Below are 17,029 nucleotides of genomic sequence, written 5' to 3'. Positions count from 1 at the left end.
TTTTCACAAAAGAAAATACATCCCAAAATGCTTGGAAGGAAGCAGAGAAGCTAAATCTCTCATATGTAGCTGGTAATAATATAAAATGGCAGTTCATTTTAAAACTCAAAATGGACGTAGTACATGACTCATAAATTGCATTCTTAGGCATTCTAAAGAAATGAAATTTGTTTTTGATGCAGAAACTTGTACACAAATGATCCTAGCAACTTTATTCATAGTAGGCAAGCACAGGCCACTTTCCAAGTATGCTATGATATTGGAATTATTAAAAAAAAAAAAACTGTAGCACATGCATACTGCAGAATACTCTTCAGCAATGAAACGAACAAACTATTAATGCATGAAACAATTTTAATAAACCTCATGGAATTTATATTGAGTGGGGTAAAAAATATCTGGAACAGATGTATATTGCATGTTTCTGTTTGTATGATGTTTGTGAAGTAACATCATTATAGAGATGACAAATAGACTAGTGGCTGCCAGCTTGTGAACCTCTCCACCTTAAGAGCTCAGAAGGTATCTGTGTTTGTGGTTGTGAGTGTGTCTGTGTGAGAGGGTAGGAGGCTGAGCATGGAAAAATGGCCTGGAAGCAAAGTATTCTTGAGCGCAGCTGATGTCCCTTGTGCCCAAATGCCTCAAATGCCCCAAATATAAAAAAACACATCACAAAATGGAGTTTCCAAGGAGTACATGTCTTAAGATTTGTCCACTTGTAGGTTTTGAGGAAACGGAAGAGGCTGTTCTGCATCTGGCCTCGCCCAGGGATAGTCAGAGTGCCTTCCCATTAGGTTTGTTTAAGTAGAGGTGAAATCCATATAACATGAAAGTAACCATTTAAAGTGTACACTTCAGTGGTACTTAGTGCAATCACAGTGCTGTGCAACTACCACCGCTAGTTTGGTCCAAAATATTTTCTTTACCTCCAGAAGAAACACTGCACCTACTAAGCCGGTCTCCATTCCTCCCTCAGCCCATCCCTGGCAACATCAAAGCTATTTTGTGTCTCTCAGCATTGGAATATTCTAGTCTCCATATAAATGGAATTATGCAATATGTTGTCCTTTGTAATTGGCTTCTTTCTGTTAGGAAAACATTATAGGAGTGGGGGCAGGTGGTAGGTGTGGCTGTGCAAGGGAAATATGAGGTATCTTGCAGTCACGGTACATTTATTTAATATTTTTGGTTGTGTTTCTGTTTACATGAATTGATGTGGTAAAGTTAAGTACAGGTATACGCACAAAAACGTGAGTGCATGCATGAATGATTAAATCTGAATAAGGTCTAAGGACAATAGCAATGTACGTTCTTTTGTTTTGTACTCTAGATATTTTAATTTTTATGTGTTAAGTGTACATGCAAGTTATACATATTTCTATGGTCCCTCAAACTCCTGGGCTCAAGTATTCTTCCTCCCTCATCCTTCTCAGTAGCTGAGACTACAGGTGCCTCCCATGACACCCAGCTACGTTTTTCTATTTGTAGTAGAGTCATGGTCTCCCTCTTCTCAGGTTTCTGTTGATCTCCTGAGCTCAAGTGATCTACCTGCCTCAGCCTCCCAGAGTGCTAGGATTATAGGCATAAGCCCCTATGATTGGAAGTACCTGTGGTATTTTGATATAAGGAAATAAAGTGTCATAATGAAGAGAGGTGGTTAACAGGTACAAAAATACAGTTAGAAGATATACCTTCTAGTGTTCCATAGCACCATAAGTCAACTACAGTGAACAATAAATTATTGTGTATGTCCCAGTAATTAGAAAGGTAGACATAGAATCTTATTAACACAACAAAATGATAAATGTACAATAGTTTTACAAGATGCACATACTGAGTGAGCCTCAGGGAAGGGTACATGGGACCACCCAGTTCAATTTTGACACTTCTGAACTTAAAAAGTTTTTTTTTTTTTTTATTGTTGGGGATTCATTGAGGGTACAATAAGCCAGTCACACTGATTGCAATTGTTAGGTAAAGTCCCTTTTGCAATCAGGAACTTAAAAAGTTTTTAAAAAAACAGGCTTAGTTCAGTTCTTTTAGAGTATGTGTCTAATTCTGGTCAAGCCATCATTTTAGTGCCTATTATAATATTAACACTCACCCAAATGATGCATACCTTATGTACTTTTAGCAAAATATGGAATGCTGTAGGTTTTTACTTTCTGTTTAACTTACAATTCCAGCATCCTTTATTGAATTTAATTGGGGAGATCCATAGAAGCCAACTTGAGAAAGGCTAATACAACTTTTGTTAAGGTGATGTAATAACGTTGCTTAGTTTAGTGCTCTGTGGACTTTTGGATTTCATAGTTCAATTGAAATTGAAACAAGGTAGAAATTAACCAGAGATTGACCTTGAGTATCATATGATTACTTTCCTAAATAGGGGCTCTCTCCATAGTAACATAAAAGAAAAAAGCACATTATCAGCATCAAAATTTGGAAGGACTTGATCACATAATTGAAAAAGTAAGGTTTTTGTTGTTGTTGTTGTTTGTTTAAGAAAACAATCTCGTGTCATCACCTGTTTCCTATTTCACTATGGCCTCAGGTGACCTTAAAGGGGTGTCCAACCTTTTTTCTTTTTTGCTGCACATTGGAAAAAGAAGAGTTATCGTGGGTCATACATTAAAAACACAAACAGTAATTAAAGCTGACAATCCACAGAAAAAGGTCAGTGCATAATTTTTGCAATATCTGACACCACAGACATATAGAACAGTCCTCAGATATTCCACATGTGACCCACATGCCACTCATTGGGCACCCTGAGACAGGTATTCAAATACACATTTGAGAACTTTACCAATGGCATTTGCCAAATCATAGAGGCTTGACATGAACTTAACCAGCAGGGATATGTTAGAATAAATATATATAACAAGATCTCTTGAATTACAGCTATAGCAAACATTCCATCTCATTAAATTAAATATTACATATCCCATTTTAAGAACTATTTATGAAGAGTCTGACAATTCAGCTTGCCAGCTCATCCCAGCAAAAGTGCTACATACCTCACTGCTGAAGATCACTGTGGTCTCCTTGAAGCAGTCCCCTTGAAGTGCTATGCCCCAACATCCATGCCTACTCTACTCTTCAAAGAAATTTTAGAACTCTTTTCATAATAGCTAGCAGACAGTTAAGTTTATGGACTTGCACTGTGTGCTTACGTCGGCAGCACTGTACAAATAACTCAGGCGGGTTTCATACCCTTGGTATTGCAGTGTCTCGCTGCTGTTTTGTGTCAATGTGTGGTGGTGTCTTGCTGAGTCATCATTGTTGCATCTTTTTGTGTGCCTTACAATGATAGCCCTGATGGCCATTCCAGAGAACGAGTTCTAAAATTGTTTTGCAGGCTGCACTAGCCACTGGCATTGGCGCATAGCTTCCCAAGGGAAGTATTCAAAGGTGGCCTCCTTGATATTCAGCAAAGAAATATGTAGCAGTTTTTCTGGAATGAGTTCATGAACTTAATTGCAAAACCGCGTGTGTATACTTACTTAATTCTTGGTATGTTTCAGATTAATATGAGGGTACAAATGTTTGGGTTACATTGTTTTCAATCCAAAGGTAAAGGTCAAGTTGTAGGTGAACCCTTCACCCAGGGGGCAAGCTGAACACCCCCAGTGTGCCCATTAGGTGAGATCCTGCCAATCGCCCCTTTCCTCCCCCTCCCCCTTACTACACTATACCTTTTTCATTCATGTGGGTGCATACTTGTTTATACATTGGTTTCATATTGGTACTGAGTACATTATATACCTTTTTTCCCTTGTTGAGATACTTTACTAAGAAGAATGTGTTTCAGCTCCATCCAAGTCATCACCAAAGATATAAAGTCTCCATCTTTCCTTATGGCTCAATAGTACTCCATGGAATACATATACCACAGTTTGTTGATCCATTCATGGGTTGATGGGCACTTGGGTTGATTCTATATCATGGTAATTATGAATTGAGCTGAATTAACATTTGATGCAAAAGTCCTTGTTGTTAAATGTTTTTTTTGTGGTCCTGGGTAGATGCCTAGTAATAGGATGACAGGATCAAATGGAAGGCTGATTTTAGTAATGATCATTATCCCTCATATCCCGGAAATGCAAATCAAACCACTCTGAAATTTGGGCTAACTCCAGTAAGATCAGCCCTCATCACAAAGTCCCACATGTGCAAAGCTGGCATGGATGTGGATGGCAGGGAACACTTTTGCTCTGCTGCTGGAATTGCGAACTAATATACTCTCTGTGGAAAGAAGTATGAAGAATTCACAAAATAATCTGCAACTAATATTTATAATTTCCATGAACATCAAAGAAAGCAATCATATAATTTTATAAACCCATCACATAAATATGACTTATAGTCTTACTAGTGTTTTCTGACAGTACATGGTATGTTTATGTATGCAAATATACCCAGATATGCATGTGTATTGGGAGTATGTATTTGTGCCAGTGTATGTCTTATGTTTTTCTATTGGCACATGAGTCTTTAATATTTGCTAAGTTGCTAGGAGAGTAATACTCAGTCTATCCTACTCATTCCTGTATTTATGGTTAGTCCTCTCTAATCCACCATTAGAATATTTTTCATTTAGTCCAAATCATATCCAAGATCTACAGTCCAACACCAAGTATTCTTTGAAACACTTCCCTAATAGAGCCAACCTTAATCTCTCTGCTTTCTAGCCTCCAGTGGCATTAATTACTTGTACCCCAAATGTTGACACTGAATTATGATATGTCTCAGCTTGTTCTGCACTTTTTTCTTGGTTTGTTGCAGTTTTTTTTTTTTGTACAGGGCTGGGTTTGAATCCGCCATCTTGGTATATGGAGCCAGTGCCCAGCTCCTTGAGCCACTGGCGCCTCTCAGCTTGTTCCAGAAATAATTTTTGTTGGTACGTAAATCTATACACTATTTTAAATAGATAAATAATTGGTGACATATAAAACGTCACATCTGGATTTTTTCTTACAATCAACTCTATTTCTTGCAGAAAACCAGCACTTGTCATTCAGGTGAGGAAAGCTAAAGTTCAAAGGGCTTACATAAAGCACCCAGGTGACTCAGCTAGTCAGTGGTAGAGGTGAGATTTAAATCCAGGCTGTCTGATTCCCATGCTTAACTGTCTACCAGTATTCACTGATAAATTTTGGTAGGTCCTGTGAGCCAGATTTTTGGAAGTGTTTTTTCTTCTGAATGCTTATAAGATTAATATTTACTGTGTGGTATATACATCAATTCAGTCAAACCAAGCAACTTGCATAAAAATGTAAGTGAAATCTCTAAGACCCCATGTAGCCTGAATTGTATAGTCTGAGATGGCCTATGAGACTGTTCCTTGCTTCGAAAACCAAAGAAACCCAATAATAACAAACAAACAAATACAAAACCTGCTGCAGTGCCATGGTGTAGAAGAACACAAATATGGAATGAGTCAAGGCAATGTCAATTAGGACCTGTAATTGATCTAGTTTGTTAGGCAATAACAAAGGGAAAAGGATATACAATGTTCTCAATGTGTGGGGCCTCATGCTGCCCAGAACCCAGGCCAAGTGCTGACTGTGCTGTAGACAACAATGTAGGATCCTTCTTGTAAAAGATTGACAGTGATTCCTGGCCGAGGCAGATGTGTGGCTGTAGCACATGCCGGTCCTGTAGCACATCTCCGTCACGGGCTTCACAATGGCAAAATTTCACTAGGGATTTTATTTTTAATATTAATTCATAGCTCTGTACATTAATACGATCATGGGGCACCATATATTGGTTTTATATACAGTTTGACACATTTTCATCACACTGGTTAATATAGTCTTCCTGGCATTTTCTTAGTTATTGTGTTAAGACATTTATAGTCTACATTTACTAAGTTTTGCATGTACCCTTGTAAGATGCACCGCAGGGAGGGTGATAGGTGGGATTACACCTGCAATGCATGTCACTAGTGATGTTTTAAGCACACAGTTCATACCTTGGAAGTCCCAATTTTTATAACTTGTGATAAAAATTGTTTTTATTTTTATTTTTTTTAGACTTCAGTGAAACCTCTTATATATATTTAAGGATATAGAGCTCCGCCTCTTATACTCATAAACTGTGATAAAACTTAGATAAGGATTTTACTACAGAGAGAAATAAATAATCTCCAGGGTGATGTCATTTTCCCTGCAGCCCAGTGTGTCTACTGTTGAAAACCTTTGTTCTCAAAACAGCATGTTGATGTGCTAACAGTATTTCCCTGTTTTAAGAGGGAATCCTTAACATAATCTCTTACCCTTTTTAAAATGGATATACACAGTTGCACTAGGCTCCAAGCTGAGTACTCTCTTATCTTAATATTTTAGGCAAGTCCTATGATAATTATACCAGTAAATTTCCTCAAACCACCATGACCTTTACCATCAGGAAGTTGTGCTTGTCCATATTCCCTTCACCCTTTCCTTTGCTATTATCCCTGGTATTTCTGCTTGTAGTTTAAAGGAATAAGCAATTCCAGATTACAGCGAACTCAACAGCTCTGTTCCATGGCCTTTGCTGAAGGGAGAAAAAGGGGGAAAGTATGGGGCGGCACATGTGGCTCAAAGGAGTAGGGTACCAGCCCCATATACCGAAGGTGGTGGGTTCAAACCCAGCCTTGGCCAAATCTGCAAAAAAAAAAAGTGGGGGGGCATGAAGGGCCATCCTGGGTTGAGATCAGGAACTGCCAGAAGCCAAGCTTGTGTTTCAGGAACAGGCTCTTGGATGTGTTCCCAGAAAATAAATCTTCACTGGCTTGAAGAACACGAAGGACTGTTTCACAAACACCACAGTGTTTGAATTTCTAGAGGCTGCCCAGGCCAAGAATGCATTCCTGCAGTGCTTCCCCACACACTCATTGCTGCAGCACTCATTGTCCCAGACCTTGGCTCACAACCGAAGGGTTCTCACAAGCAGACCTCACACATCGAGGCTGCGCTGAGGCACTCACAGGAGACCCAGTCACCAATTCAACATCCATCTAAGAAGGAGACTCAACCTCAGGAACTACATCTGTGATCATCTCACAGATGGTCCCAGGAGAGGTTGCCTCCACAGTGTGGGCCTCGGGGCTGCTGTTCATAGGCCGCTCAGGACTGCTTTCTACAGCTGATAGGACTAAGGTAGTTTGCATTTTGAAATTGGGTAGAGGCACAGTCTTCTTGATCTGCAGAGGAGGTGCTTGTTGTAAATTAATTTGAATATTCTGAGGTGGAGGCTGTTGCATGGCCTGGAGTGGAGGTGGCTGCTGCAGAATGGTAACTTGCTGCTGAGTAGGGAGCTGAGGCATCTGTGGTAAAGAAGCGGGCTGTAGTCGTGGCAGAGGCAGTTGCATAGAAGCAGCAGCTGCTGCTGTCACCTGCCACACTGACCAAGTGACAATCTGGGCTTGTTGACTGGGCTGGATGGTAGCTGTACTGGTCTGACGCAGTTGGAGCCCCTGGCAGGTCACCCCTGTGGCTGGAATAACAGTAACCATCCCTCCTTGAGACGTAGTAACAGAAGAGGGCAACAGCTGTTTGTAATGATCAATTTGGTGATACTGGGCTGACCCCCAGCTCCAGAAGATGCCTGGTTTGCCACATAGGATGAAAGAATGGAGTTAACGACAACGGAAGGGGACAGGGAAGGGGGCTCTGTTGAGGCTGGAGCTGGAGATGCTGGGTCAGCAGTAGCCATAGGAGGTGGAGAAGGAGTCTGTGATGTTGGCACTGGATCCAATTCCACTGTTTCCACAGTGGCCTGACACTCTTGGTTATCTTTATAAGCAGCCAAAGCCTTCAGGTACTCTTTCTTGACAGCTTCAGTTTTCCTCTTATATACCTGCTTTTGTTCCTCTCTAAGACTATCCCACATTGAGGCCATGACTTTTGAAACCTCTCCAAAAGTGGCAGGGGATTTTGCCCCTTTATGGCAGCCTGTGTATTATGGAAGAATAAAGCACAGGCTGATACTGGTTTCTGAGGTTCATTTGGATCTTTCTTTTGTCTCTTCTTTGGGGCTTTTTGCTTTTTCCCTTCTCCCACCACTGTCTTCTGGCTGGGAAGTTGCCTCCAGAAATCCTCAACACCATCCTTGTGAAGTGAAGTAGTAGGTGAAGAGGTGGTTGACAGACAATTTTCAGGTGACTGGGCAGGTGGCAGGATGGTGCTGCCCACTAAGCTTAAACCAAGCTGAGAACTCAATTCCAACAGATCAATGGTGGTCAACTGGCTATGCCCCATCAAGCCAGATGTCATTTCTGTCATTGGTACATCAATTGTAGCAGGTGGGTTGGTGCTATACTGAGTTCCTACAGAATGGTCCAAGTCCAGGGTCAAGCCCCCACTTAGGAGCCCCCTGCCCTGCTCTATCAAGCCATGGATCATGCCCACAGGCATGTCCAATGTCTGGACCCCATATTGGGCTGAAAAACTGCCATCCTGTGAGGAGGAAGGATCTCCCAGATCATCAAAGTGGCCAACTACATCTGAGACAGCCAGAGAGGGATCAGAGTCCAAGGAGATGGCAGGATTTCAAATTCCTCATCACCCAAGCCTAGTGTATGGAATGTTTTGGCCCCTGACAAGAGGGGTGAGAGGGCCCTGTGATCGCCAGGTAATTGTCATTTCCTCCGGGAAACTCCATCTTCACACAACCTCTACCACTGCCTCTAAAAATTGTTTTTAGAGGTGAATTCTGTTTATATAATTATTAAGAAGTCATTTCTTTCAAAAACCTCAAATCACAGAACCTTATTTTAGCTAGTGAATCTGTAATTCTCTGTTTTTGATGTTCCTGGAGTGGTTTTCAATACCTCAACTTATCCTATAAATTAAATAAATAACCTTACTAAAAATCTATTTTCCCCTCTTTTTCTCATAAATTTCCAGCATGGGTCTTCCATGTGTGTCATTTAGTTTATACTCAAACTCTCTAACCTTTCAGTGCACCTTGGATTTTACCTCATTTCACAATATTCTTATTATGAGCTTTCAGCTTAGCTTTTTTTTTTTTGTTGTTGTTGTTTTTGTTGCAGTTTTTGGCCGGGGCTGGGTTTGCACCTGCCACCTCCAGCATATGGGCCTGGCGCCCTACCCCTTTGAGCCACAGGTGCTGCCCTCAGCTTAGCTTTTTTGAAGATAGCAAGTTATAGTTAGTGCTGATTTGGTAATGATTAACATTGATGGACTGTATAAAGCAGCAGTTCTCAACCTGTGGGTTGCGATCCCTTTGGGGGTTGAACAACATTTTCACAGTGGTTGAACAACTTAGTCAATATGGTTGCATAAGTCCATCCTGTGTACCAGATATTTACATTAAAATTCATAACATTAGCAAAGTTACAGGTATGAAGTAGCAACCAAAATAATTTTATGGTTGGGGGTCACCAGAACATTAGGAACTATATTAAAGCATCATAGCATTAGGAAGGTTGAGAACCACTGGATAAAGTATAATAGAACGCATATTTACTTAACAAATACAAACAGCGGAATTCTCTAGAATTTAGCTGTGTGACCTAGAACTAATTATATGAACTCTGCATTCCCATTTTCTTACTGATGAAGAGATGCCATTACATCATTTCTAACCTACATTTCAATGTCTTTGACAAAGTAAAAAACAACTTTAGTTATCTGATTGCTCATCTGACTTGTGTTCATTTTGTGTTATCTTATGTATGCTGGGAAATATGAATCCATATAATATCACTGAATTACCATAATGAGATTCACTACTGGCACTGGTATTCAGATTGAGAACTTGCACTATTGATGGACAGGCCTGTGGTACTGTGAGGCAATATTTCTTATTATATGGCTTTTGTTGAAGTTAGTGAGTAGTGTGATCTTAAAAGTAAAATAACATGTGGAGCCTAACAAATTGCCTCTCGTATTTACAAAGGGCAGGCATGGATATTACTTCCGATTATGCATAACTGAAGTTGTAAAATATTCCTGTAGTTGTTTTGATGATTCAACAGTTAGGGCGCATCCTCAATCACAGAGCAATGTTAACAGAACACGCCACAATATGGCCTGTGCTAATTCCGTATGGCTTCATGTGGGCTCTGAGAAAGATAAAAATGTGAAATTTTTAGGATCCAGTGACTATCAGGAGTGCAAAGTTCTAGATGGCAGAAAGGGATATAATTTCATATTTTAAATAAAAAAAAACTGGATTAGATTAGTGAGATATGAAGGAATATTTGCAAGGTGCGCGGAAAGGGATATAATTTCATATTTGAAATAAAACTGGATTAGATTAGTGAGATATGAAGGAATATTTGCAAGGTGTGTATGACCTTTCCATAGCATGATCTACTGAAACCTGTTTTCCCAAATGTTTACATATTTATGTTCTACACTGTGGCATTGCAGCAGGTTTTGTTTTTGTTGGGTTTCTTTGTTTTTATTTATTTTTTTTTTTATTAAATCATAGCTGTGTACATTAATGTGATCATGGGGCACCATACACTAGTTTCATAGACTGTTTGACACATTTTCATCACACTGGTTAACATAGACTTCCTGGCATTTTCTTAGTTATTATGCTAAGACATTTACATTCCACATTTACTAAGTTTCACATATACCCTTGTAAGATGCACGGCAGGTGTAATCCCACCCATCCCCCTCCCTTTCCCTCCCTCCCTCCCCTCCCTTTCACTCTTCTCCCTATTCTTTTTTTTTTTTTTTATTGTTGGGGATTCATTGAGGGTACAATAAGCCAGTTACACTGATTACAATTGTTAGGTAAAGTCCCTCTTGCAATCATGTCTTGCCCCCATAAAGTGTGACACACACTAAGGCCCCACCCCCCTCCCTCCATCCCTCTTTCTGCTTCCCCCCCCATAACCTTAATTGTCATTAATTGTCCTCATCTTCTCCCTATTCTTAGGTTGTAACTGGGTTATAGCTTTCATGTGAAAGCCATAAATTAGTTTCATAGTAGGGCTGAGTACACTGGATACTTTTTCTTCCATTCTTGGGACACTTTACTAAGAAGAATATGTTCCAGCTCTATCCATATAAACATGAAAGAGGTAAAGTCTCCATCTTTCTTTAAGGCTGCATAATATTCCATGGTGTACATATACCACAATTTATTAATCTATTCGTGGATTGATGGGCACTTGGGCTTTTTCCATGACTTAGCAATTATGAATTGGGCTGCAATAAACATTGTGGTACAAATATCTTTGTTATGATGTGATTTTTGGTCTTCTGGGTATATGCCTAGTAGAGGAATTATAGGATTGAATGGCAGATCGATTTTTAGATCTCTAAGTGTTCTCCAAACATCTTTCCAAAAGGAATGTATTAATTTGCATTCCCACCAGCAGTGTAGAAGTGTTCCCTTTTCTCCACATCCACGCCAACATCTCTGGTCTTGGGATTTTGTGATATAGACTAGTCTTTCTGGAGTTAGATGATATCTCAAAGTAGTTTTGATTTGCATTTCTCTGATGATTAAAGATGATGAGCATTTTTTTATATGTCTGTAGGCCGTGCGCCTGTCTTCTTCAGAGAAGTTTCTCTTCAAATCCCTTGCCCAGCCTGCAATGGGATCACTTGTTCTTTTCTTGCTTATACGTTTGAGTTCTCTGTGAATTCTGGTTATTAAACCTTTGTTGGAGACATAACCTGCAAATATCTTCTCCATTCGAGGGCCATCTGCTTGCTTTACTTACTGTGTTCTTGGCTGTGCAGAAGCTTTTTAGTTTGATCAGATCCCAGTAGTGTATTTTTGAAGCTGCTTCAATTGCCCAGGGCTCCTCCTCATAAAATACTCGCCCAGGCCGATTTCTTCAAGGGTTTTCCCTGTATTTTCTTCTAGCATTTTTATAGTTTCATGTCTTAAGTTTAAATCTTTAATACAGTGAGAGTCTATCTTAGTTAATGGTGAAAGTTGTGGGTCCAGTTTCAGTCTTCTGCTGGTTGCCAGCCAGTTCACCCAGCACCATTTGTTAAATAGGGAATCTTTTCCCCACTGAATGTTTTTAATTGGCTTGTCAAAGATCAAATAACGGTAAGTAGCTGGATTCATCTCTTGGTTCTCTATTCTGTTCCAGACATCTACTTCTCTGTTTTTGTGCCAGTACCATGCTGTTTTGATCACTATTGATTTATAGTATGGTCTGAGGTCTGGTAGGGTGATTCCTCCTGCTTTGTTTTTATTTCTGAGTAATGTCTTGTCTTTTCGAGTTTTTTTCTGATTCTATATAAAACGAAGTATTGTTTTTTCAAGATCTTTAAAGTATGACAGTGGATGCTCATGGCTGGGAAGAATCAACATTGTTAAAATGTCCATACTACCCAAAGCAATATATAATTTTAATGCAATCCCTATTAAAGCTCCACTGTCATACTTTTTTTATTGTTAAATCATAGCTGTGTACATTAGTGCAATCAAGGGGTACAATGAGCTGGTTTCATATGCAAAGAGCATATTGACATTTAAATGAAAACCTTTAGGATGTAAATCCTGTCATTAAGTAGGAGGCCACTAACTCCTTTGACTTGTTACTATTCTTGAAACGGTGTTGCCCCTTTTCTTGCATGATGGCTTCTTCTTTTGTAAAAAAAGAAAATCTATTTCTGTTTATATGATGTATCATTCCTACATTGTAAGAAAGGTTAAAGGTATCATATCTAAACTCTAACTTAGACAAGTTCAAAACATGTCACCACAGTGTCAGTGTTTGATGTACTGTGAGATAGGTCTGGGCTGAGGTAAAATTTGCAACAAGTTACTTTGATTGTTATTGTCCAGATACATCTCTGGGTAATGCTTAGAGGTGAGAGATATTGCTAAATTAGTTTGGAATGTGCAATGAAAGTTTGGGGTGTGTCAGATACCATGCTTTGTGTTGGGAATGCAGTTGGTGACCAAGACAATGTTTACCCTTTATGGCTATGAAAAACCATTGCTTTCAAATTATTTCTGAATTTGTCTGTTTTTCAAGGGCTTACTGCAAGCAAAATCAAGCGCATGAAGCTTATGTCTAATTTTTCCCTTTGTGCTCACTATTTTTACTTTTCCTTGTGTCTCTTAAATGTGACTTGAACCACAAATGTCTCATTTCTTTCCAGAGAAGAAAATGCAGACCAACTCAAAGAGGTCAGTATTTCCAGGGTTTTCAAAAATGAAAACAAAATCTTCTACACTGTTTTTGGGAGAATTTACGAATTCTCCTAAATTAACTGGAAATTATGTAGATAATATTTATTAAATTTTAAATTTGGCATATGTCTTAAATTTATAGAGATAGATAAATGGTTTATTTCCCAATAAAAGTGTGGTTTAATGAATTAAGATATCTTTTTAGAATAGCAAATTATGCATCCATAAAAATACTGAAGTCAAAACACTGAAGTGTTTCTCTCTACAAAGTAAAAACATGACCATGACCATTGAAAAAATTTAAAAATGACTTCCAAGCTGGGTGCTGTAGCTTAATATTTAGAGCACTGGCCCTACAAACCAGGGATGATGAGTTTGAACCTTGTCTGGGCCTGATTAAAAAAATAAATGAATGAATCAATGAATGAATAAATAAATAAACAAGTTATAAAACAGTATATATGGTATGTTTTTTAGGATAAGATTTATTGATACAGAATTCACAGATGTTGGAGATAGCAACACTTACAAACAGACATACATCTTTTGCAAATGGTCTTCATATAATTGAGTGTCTGTCTATCTTGTGGTGATAAAATTATGAGTATTTTTACATTTATAATTTTCATTCATCTAATTATCCTGTCAAGTATAATAAAAAGACAACTTTAAGGCAAAACAATGAGTGAATTCACATAGAAAATTAATGTGATTAAAAGTATGTAGGGATTGGTCAGAGTAGATTTCATATGAAAGTGTATGTTTTATGAATATATTTTTTGAAAAAAGTAACATTTATACACAAAGGTAACTGTCCCTGTGATGATACATTCTCTTTTTGTAAGGATGAGGAAGGTTTAAATGTATTCTTAACTTGAGAAGAAACTAATTCAACCTTCTGGAAGGTTTACATTATTTTGTGATCATACATTCCAAGTGAACAAAAGCTTTCACCTATAGTATAATTCATGGTGGCCATGAATTCACTTGAAGATACAACTTGACCACAAAGTAAAGACCTTGGAGGCATTTGTCTAGTTTATATTATTTACGAGTGTCAGTTAAGATGTCTTCTGGCTTCTAAAACATTCATTAATTAAAGGCAGATGCAAAGGATTAAGTATAGGTGAGGAACTACGGACAAGCATGTCCAGTATGTAGAAAGATGAATGAATTGTCCAGGGGTCTTGGGAGGGGGGCTGTATAAACAAGAATTACCTCTCACAGAATCCTATACATTGTGTTGAGTATTCTGGATATTATCACAGAGGAAATAAGGAGCCACTGATGAGCTTTAGCCAAATGGAAATAACATAATCCTTTTCACCCTTTACAAGCTTATTGTGAATCCCATGTAGCAAGGAAATGATGTGAGGCATGGGGGGTCTTTGTGTGGGGATTGGAGGGTCAATAGACTGAGTGCAAATGCAGAGATAGTAGCTGTGAGGTCATAGTAGTCAAGGCACGAGAGCATTATGATTTTGACTAGAATAGTGACAATACACACTGTTCAAACTTTGTTGTTGTAGCATCTACATGTCTTAAAACATGGTGAAATGAAAATAGGAAGACAGGAAAATCCTAGAGCACTCAAAAGTTCTGACAGGAGAGGTTTAGTCAATCGGAGTTGCATTTATTAAGGTAATTTATGTTTAGGGATGAGTAAGTTTGAAGGGGAATTTAGCTTTTTTTATTTGGGTCATGTTAAATTTGAGGTGGACCTATCAAGAAAACAATAGAATATTATTTCTGGACTATATTAAGCTCACTGTAGAATTATTTCCTCAAATTATTTTGTAGAAAATTGGCACTGGGGCGGCGCCTGTGGCTCAGCGGGTAGGGCACCGGTCCCATATGCCGGAGGTGGTGGGTTCAAACCCAGCCCTGGCCAAATTAAAAAAAAAAAAAAAAAAAAAAAGAAAATTGGCACTGACTCTGAAAATCTTTTTTTTTTTTTTCTTCAAGAAATCTTTCTTCCTATTATGGACATCCCAACTCTATCATAGCAGGAAACTATTGCCTAATGTGAATTATTCATATGTTAATAATTATTATAGAGAATCCACAAAAAGTCTTTAGGTTGTGAAATAAAAATCCATCTGACAAGCCATATTTACATACAGACCTTGTTGGACTATTCTCCAATGAAGGAATCATTGTTGACAGATATTAAAATGTCTTGTGCAATGTATGAATTGATCTCTACTTAGTCTTACATTCAAAAATATGATCATTGTAGAGAAAACACCTCAGAGAATTTCCTTATTTTCACCTCAATTGTTATCTATTCAAAAGGAGTGTATTTGTATTGAAAATATTATAGAACATATATATAATTTTAAAAATGTATTGAATATACGTAGAATATTACTGTGTGAAACAAAAAAAACATTTTGTACCTCCCAAATACCTTATTTTGAAATTTTCCTTGGATTGAAAAGTAGTACTCAAAGCCCAAATTCTGCCCACATCTTTATTACAGCATGACTTAGGGTTCTCTGTGAAAGACCATCCACACATTAAGACATGATTGCAAGAGGGACTTTACCTAACAATTGCAATCAGTGTAACCTGGCTTATTGTACCCTCAAATGAATCCCCAACAATAAAAATAAATAAATTAATTAATTAAATTAAATTAAAAAAATAAATAAATAAAAATCATCTCATGAAGACATTTTCGAAGGAAAAGAAAAATAGAACCTGGTCCCAGAACATTTTATTTACATTTATAATAAAAAGTTATTTATCTCACACCAATTTTAGCAATGAAGCCTTTTTAACAAAGAACAAAGTGTATTTTGGTGTTGCCAGATGGGAATAATAACTTTTTTGGTCAAAATTGACAGAGCTAAACCTAAACACTTTCTTGTTTGACCTTTAGTCTACAAACTTGGATACCTTACAAGATCCTCGCTCTCTTCAGTCTTTGGATGCAATTTTATTTGTAGCATAGATCACATTTTGTTGTGTCTTCAGAAACTCAATCATTTGTACTTCAGGCACTATTCAAGACAGTTGGTATAAGCCACAAGAATAAAAAATAAAATTATCTTGGGTTACAGTACTCAATTAAGTAATGCCCTCTCTGTAAAGGTGATATTTATGCTGAGAAGCTCTGAACTATGAAAATTAGGGGATAGGGAAAGGGGAAGCTGCATTTATCACAGAGAAATAACATATAAAAGGCTTTTATGTTTGAAAGCCCTGGTGAGCTTGTGGAACTGAAAGTGTATCTGTGGAGTTATGAAAGGGTAGTAGGAGCATTTGATGCACATGTGTGAAATCTAGAGTTTTGACTTTGCCCCAGGGTAAATAAGGAAGCTGATGAAGGCCATTTTCACAAGGGCATGTGCACTTTTAAGAACATCACTCTGACAGCGTTATTGCTGAGAAGGGCATCAACAAGGCAAGTGTTCAGGAGGTACAGAGTTTTGATCTAGCTACAGATTGGCTGAAAAAAAAATATGCTTATCTGTGAAATCAGGTTAAATACATTTTCCAGTATAGTTAATTAGAGACTTTCAGAGGCAGATAACCACTTAAACAGGAATAGATACTCTATTGACCAATACAGGTTCCTTTGGCCCATCAGATCCCTTGGTTTATGGCACCCATGACACTAAAGACCCGAGGTAAGATTTGTACCATTATAGAAATTGCAATCATCATGATGAATTATGTTGCTGAACTTGGTGCAAGTGTTGAAAGGTGTTCAGTATCACCATTTCAAAAGTACTAATCATCTAAGTACTTCCATTTAAGAGTACTTTATACAAATGTTTGGGTTTTAGGGTCCTTAAACTAAACTTAGAATCTAAAGGCCACATCATCATCAATCAGTGTCTCATCCACATCCATAGGTCCATTTCCCTTGAGGAGGCTCTTTTACTTT

General features: G+C 38.1%; 1 protein-coding gene and 1 pseudogene across 1 annotated transcript in view; one reads left to right on the top strand and one right to left on the bottom strand.

Annotated features, from left to right (window-relative positions):
• Window positions 1-17,029, top strand: part of DMD (dystrophin) — a 2,416,375-nt gene that overhangs the window by 57,278 nt on the left and 2,342,068 nt on the right. The window lies entirely within an intron of this gene.
• LOC128578544 (TOX high mobility group box family member 4-like) lies at window positions 6,684-8,669 on the bottom strand (annotated as a pseudogene).

The sequence above is a fragment of the Nycticebus coucang genome, chromosome X (genome assembly GCF_027406575.1).
Source record: "Nycticebus coucang isolate mNycCou1 chromosome X, mNycCou1.pri, whole genome shotgun sequence".
NCBI lineage: Eukaryota > Metazoa > Chordata > Mammalia > Primates > Lorisidae > Nycticebus > Nycticebus coucang.
The sequence above is the reverse complement of the archived record's forward strand: the minus strand, read 5'-3'. Positions and strand labels throughout refer to the sequence as shown.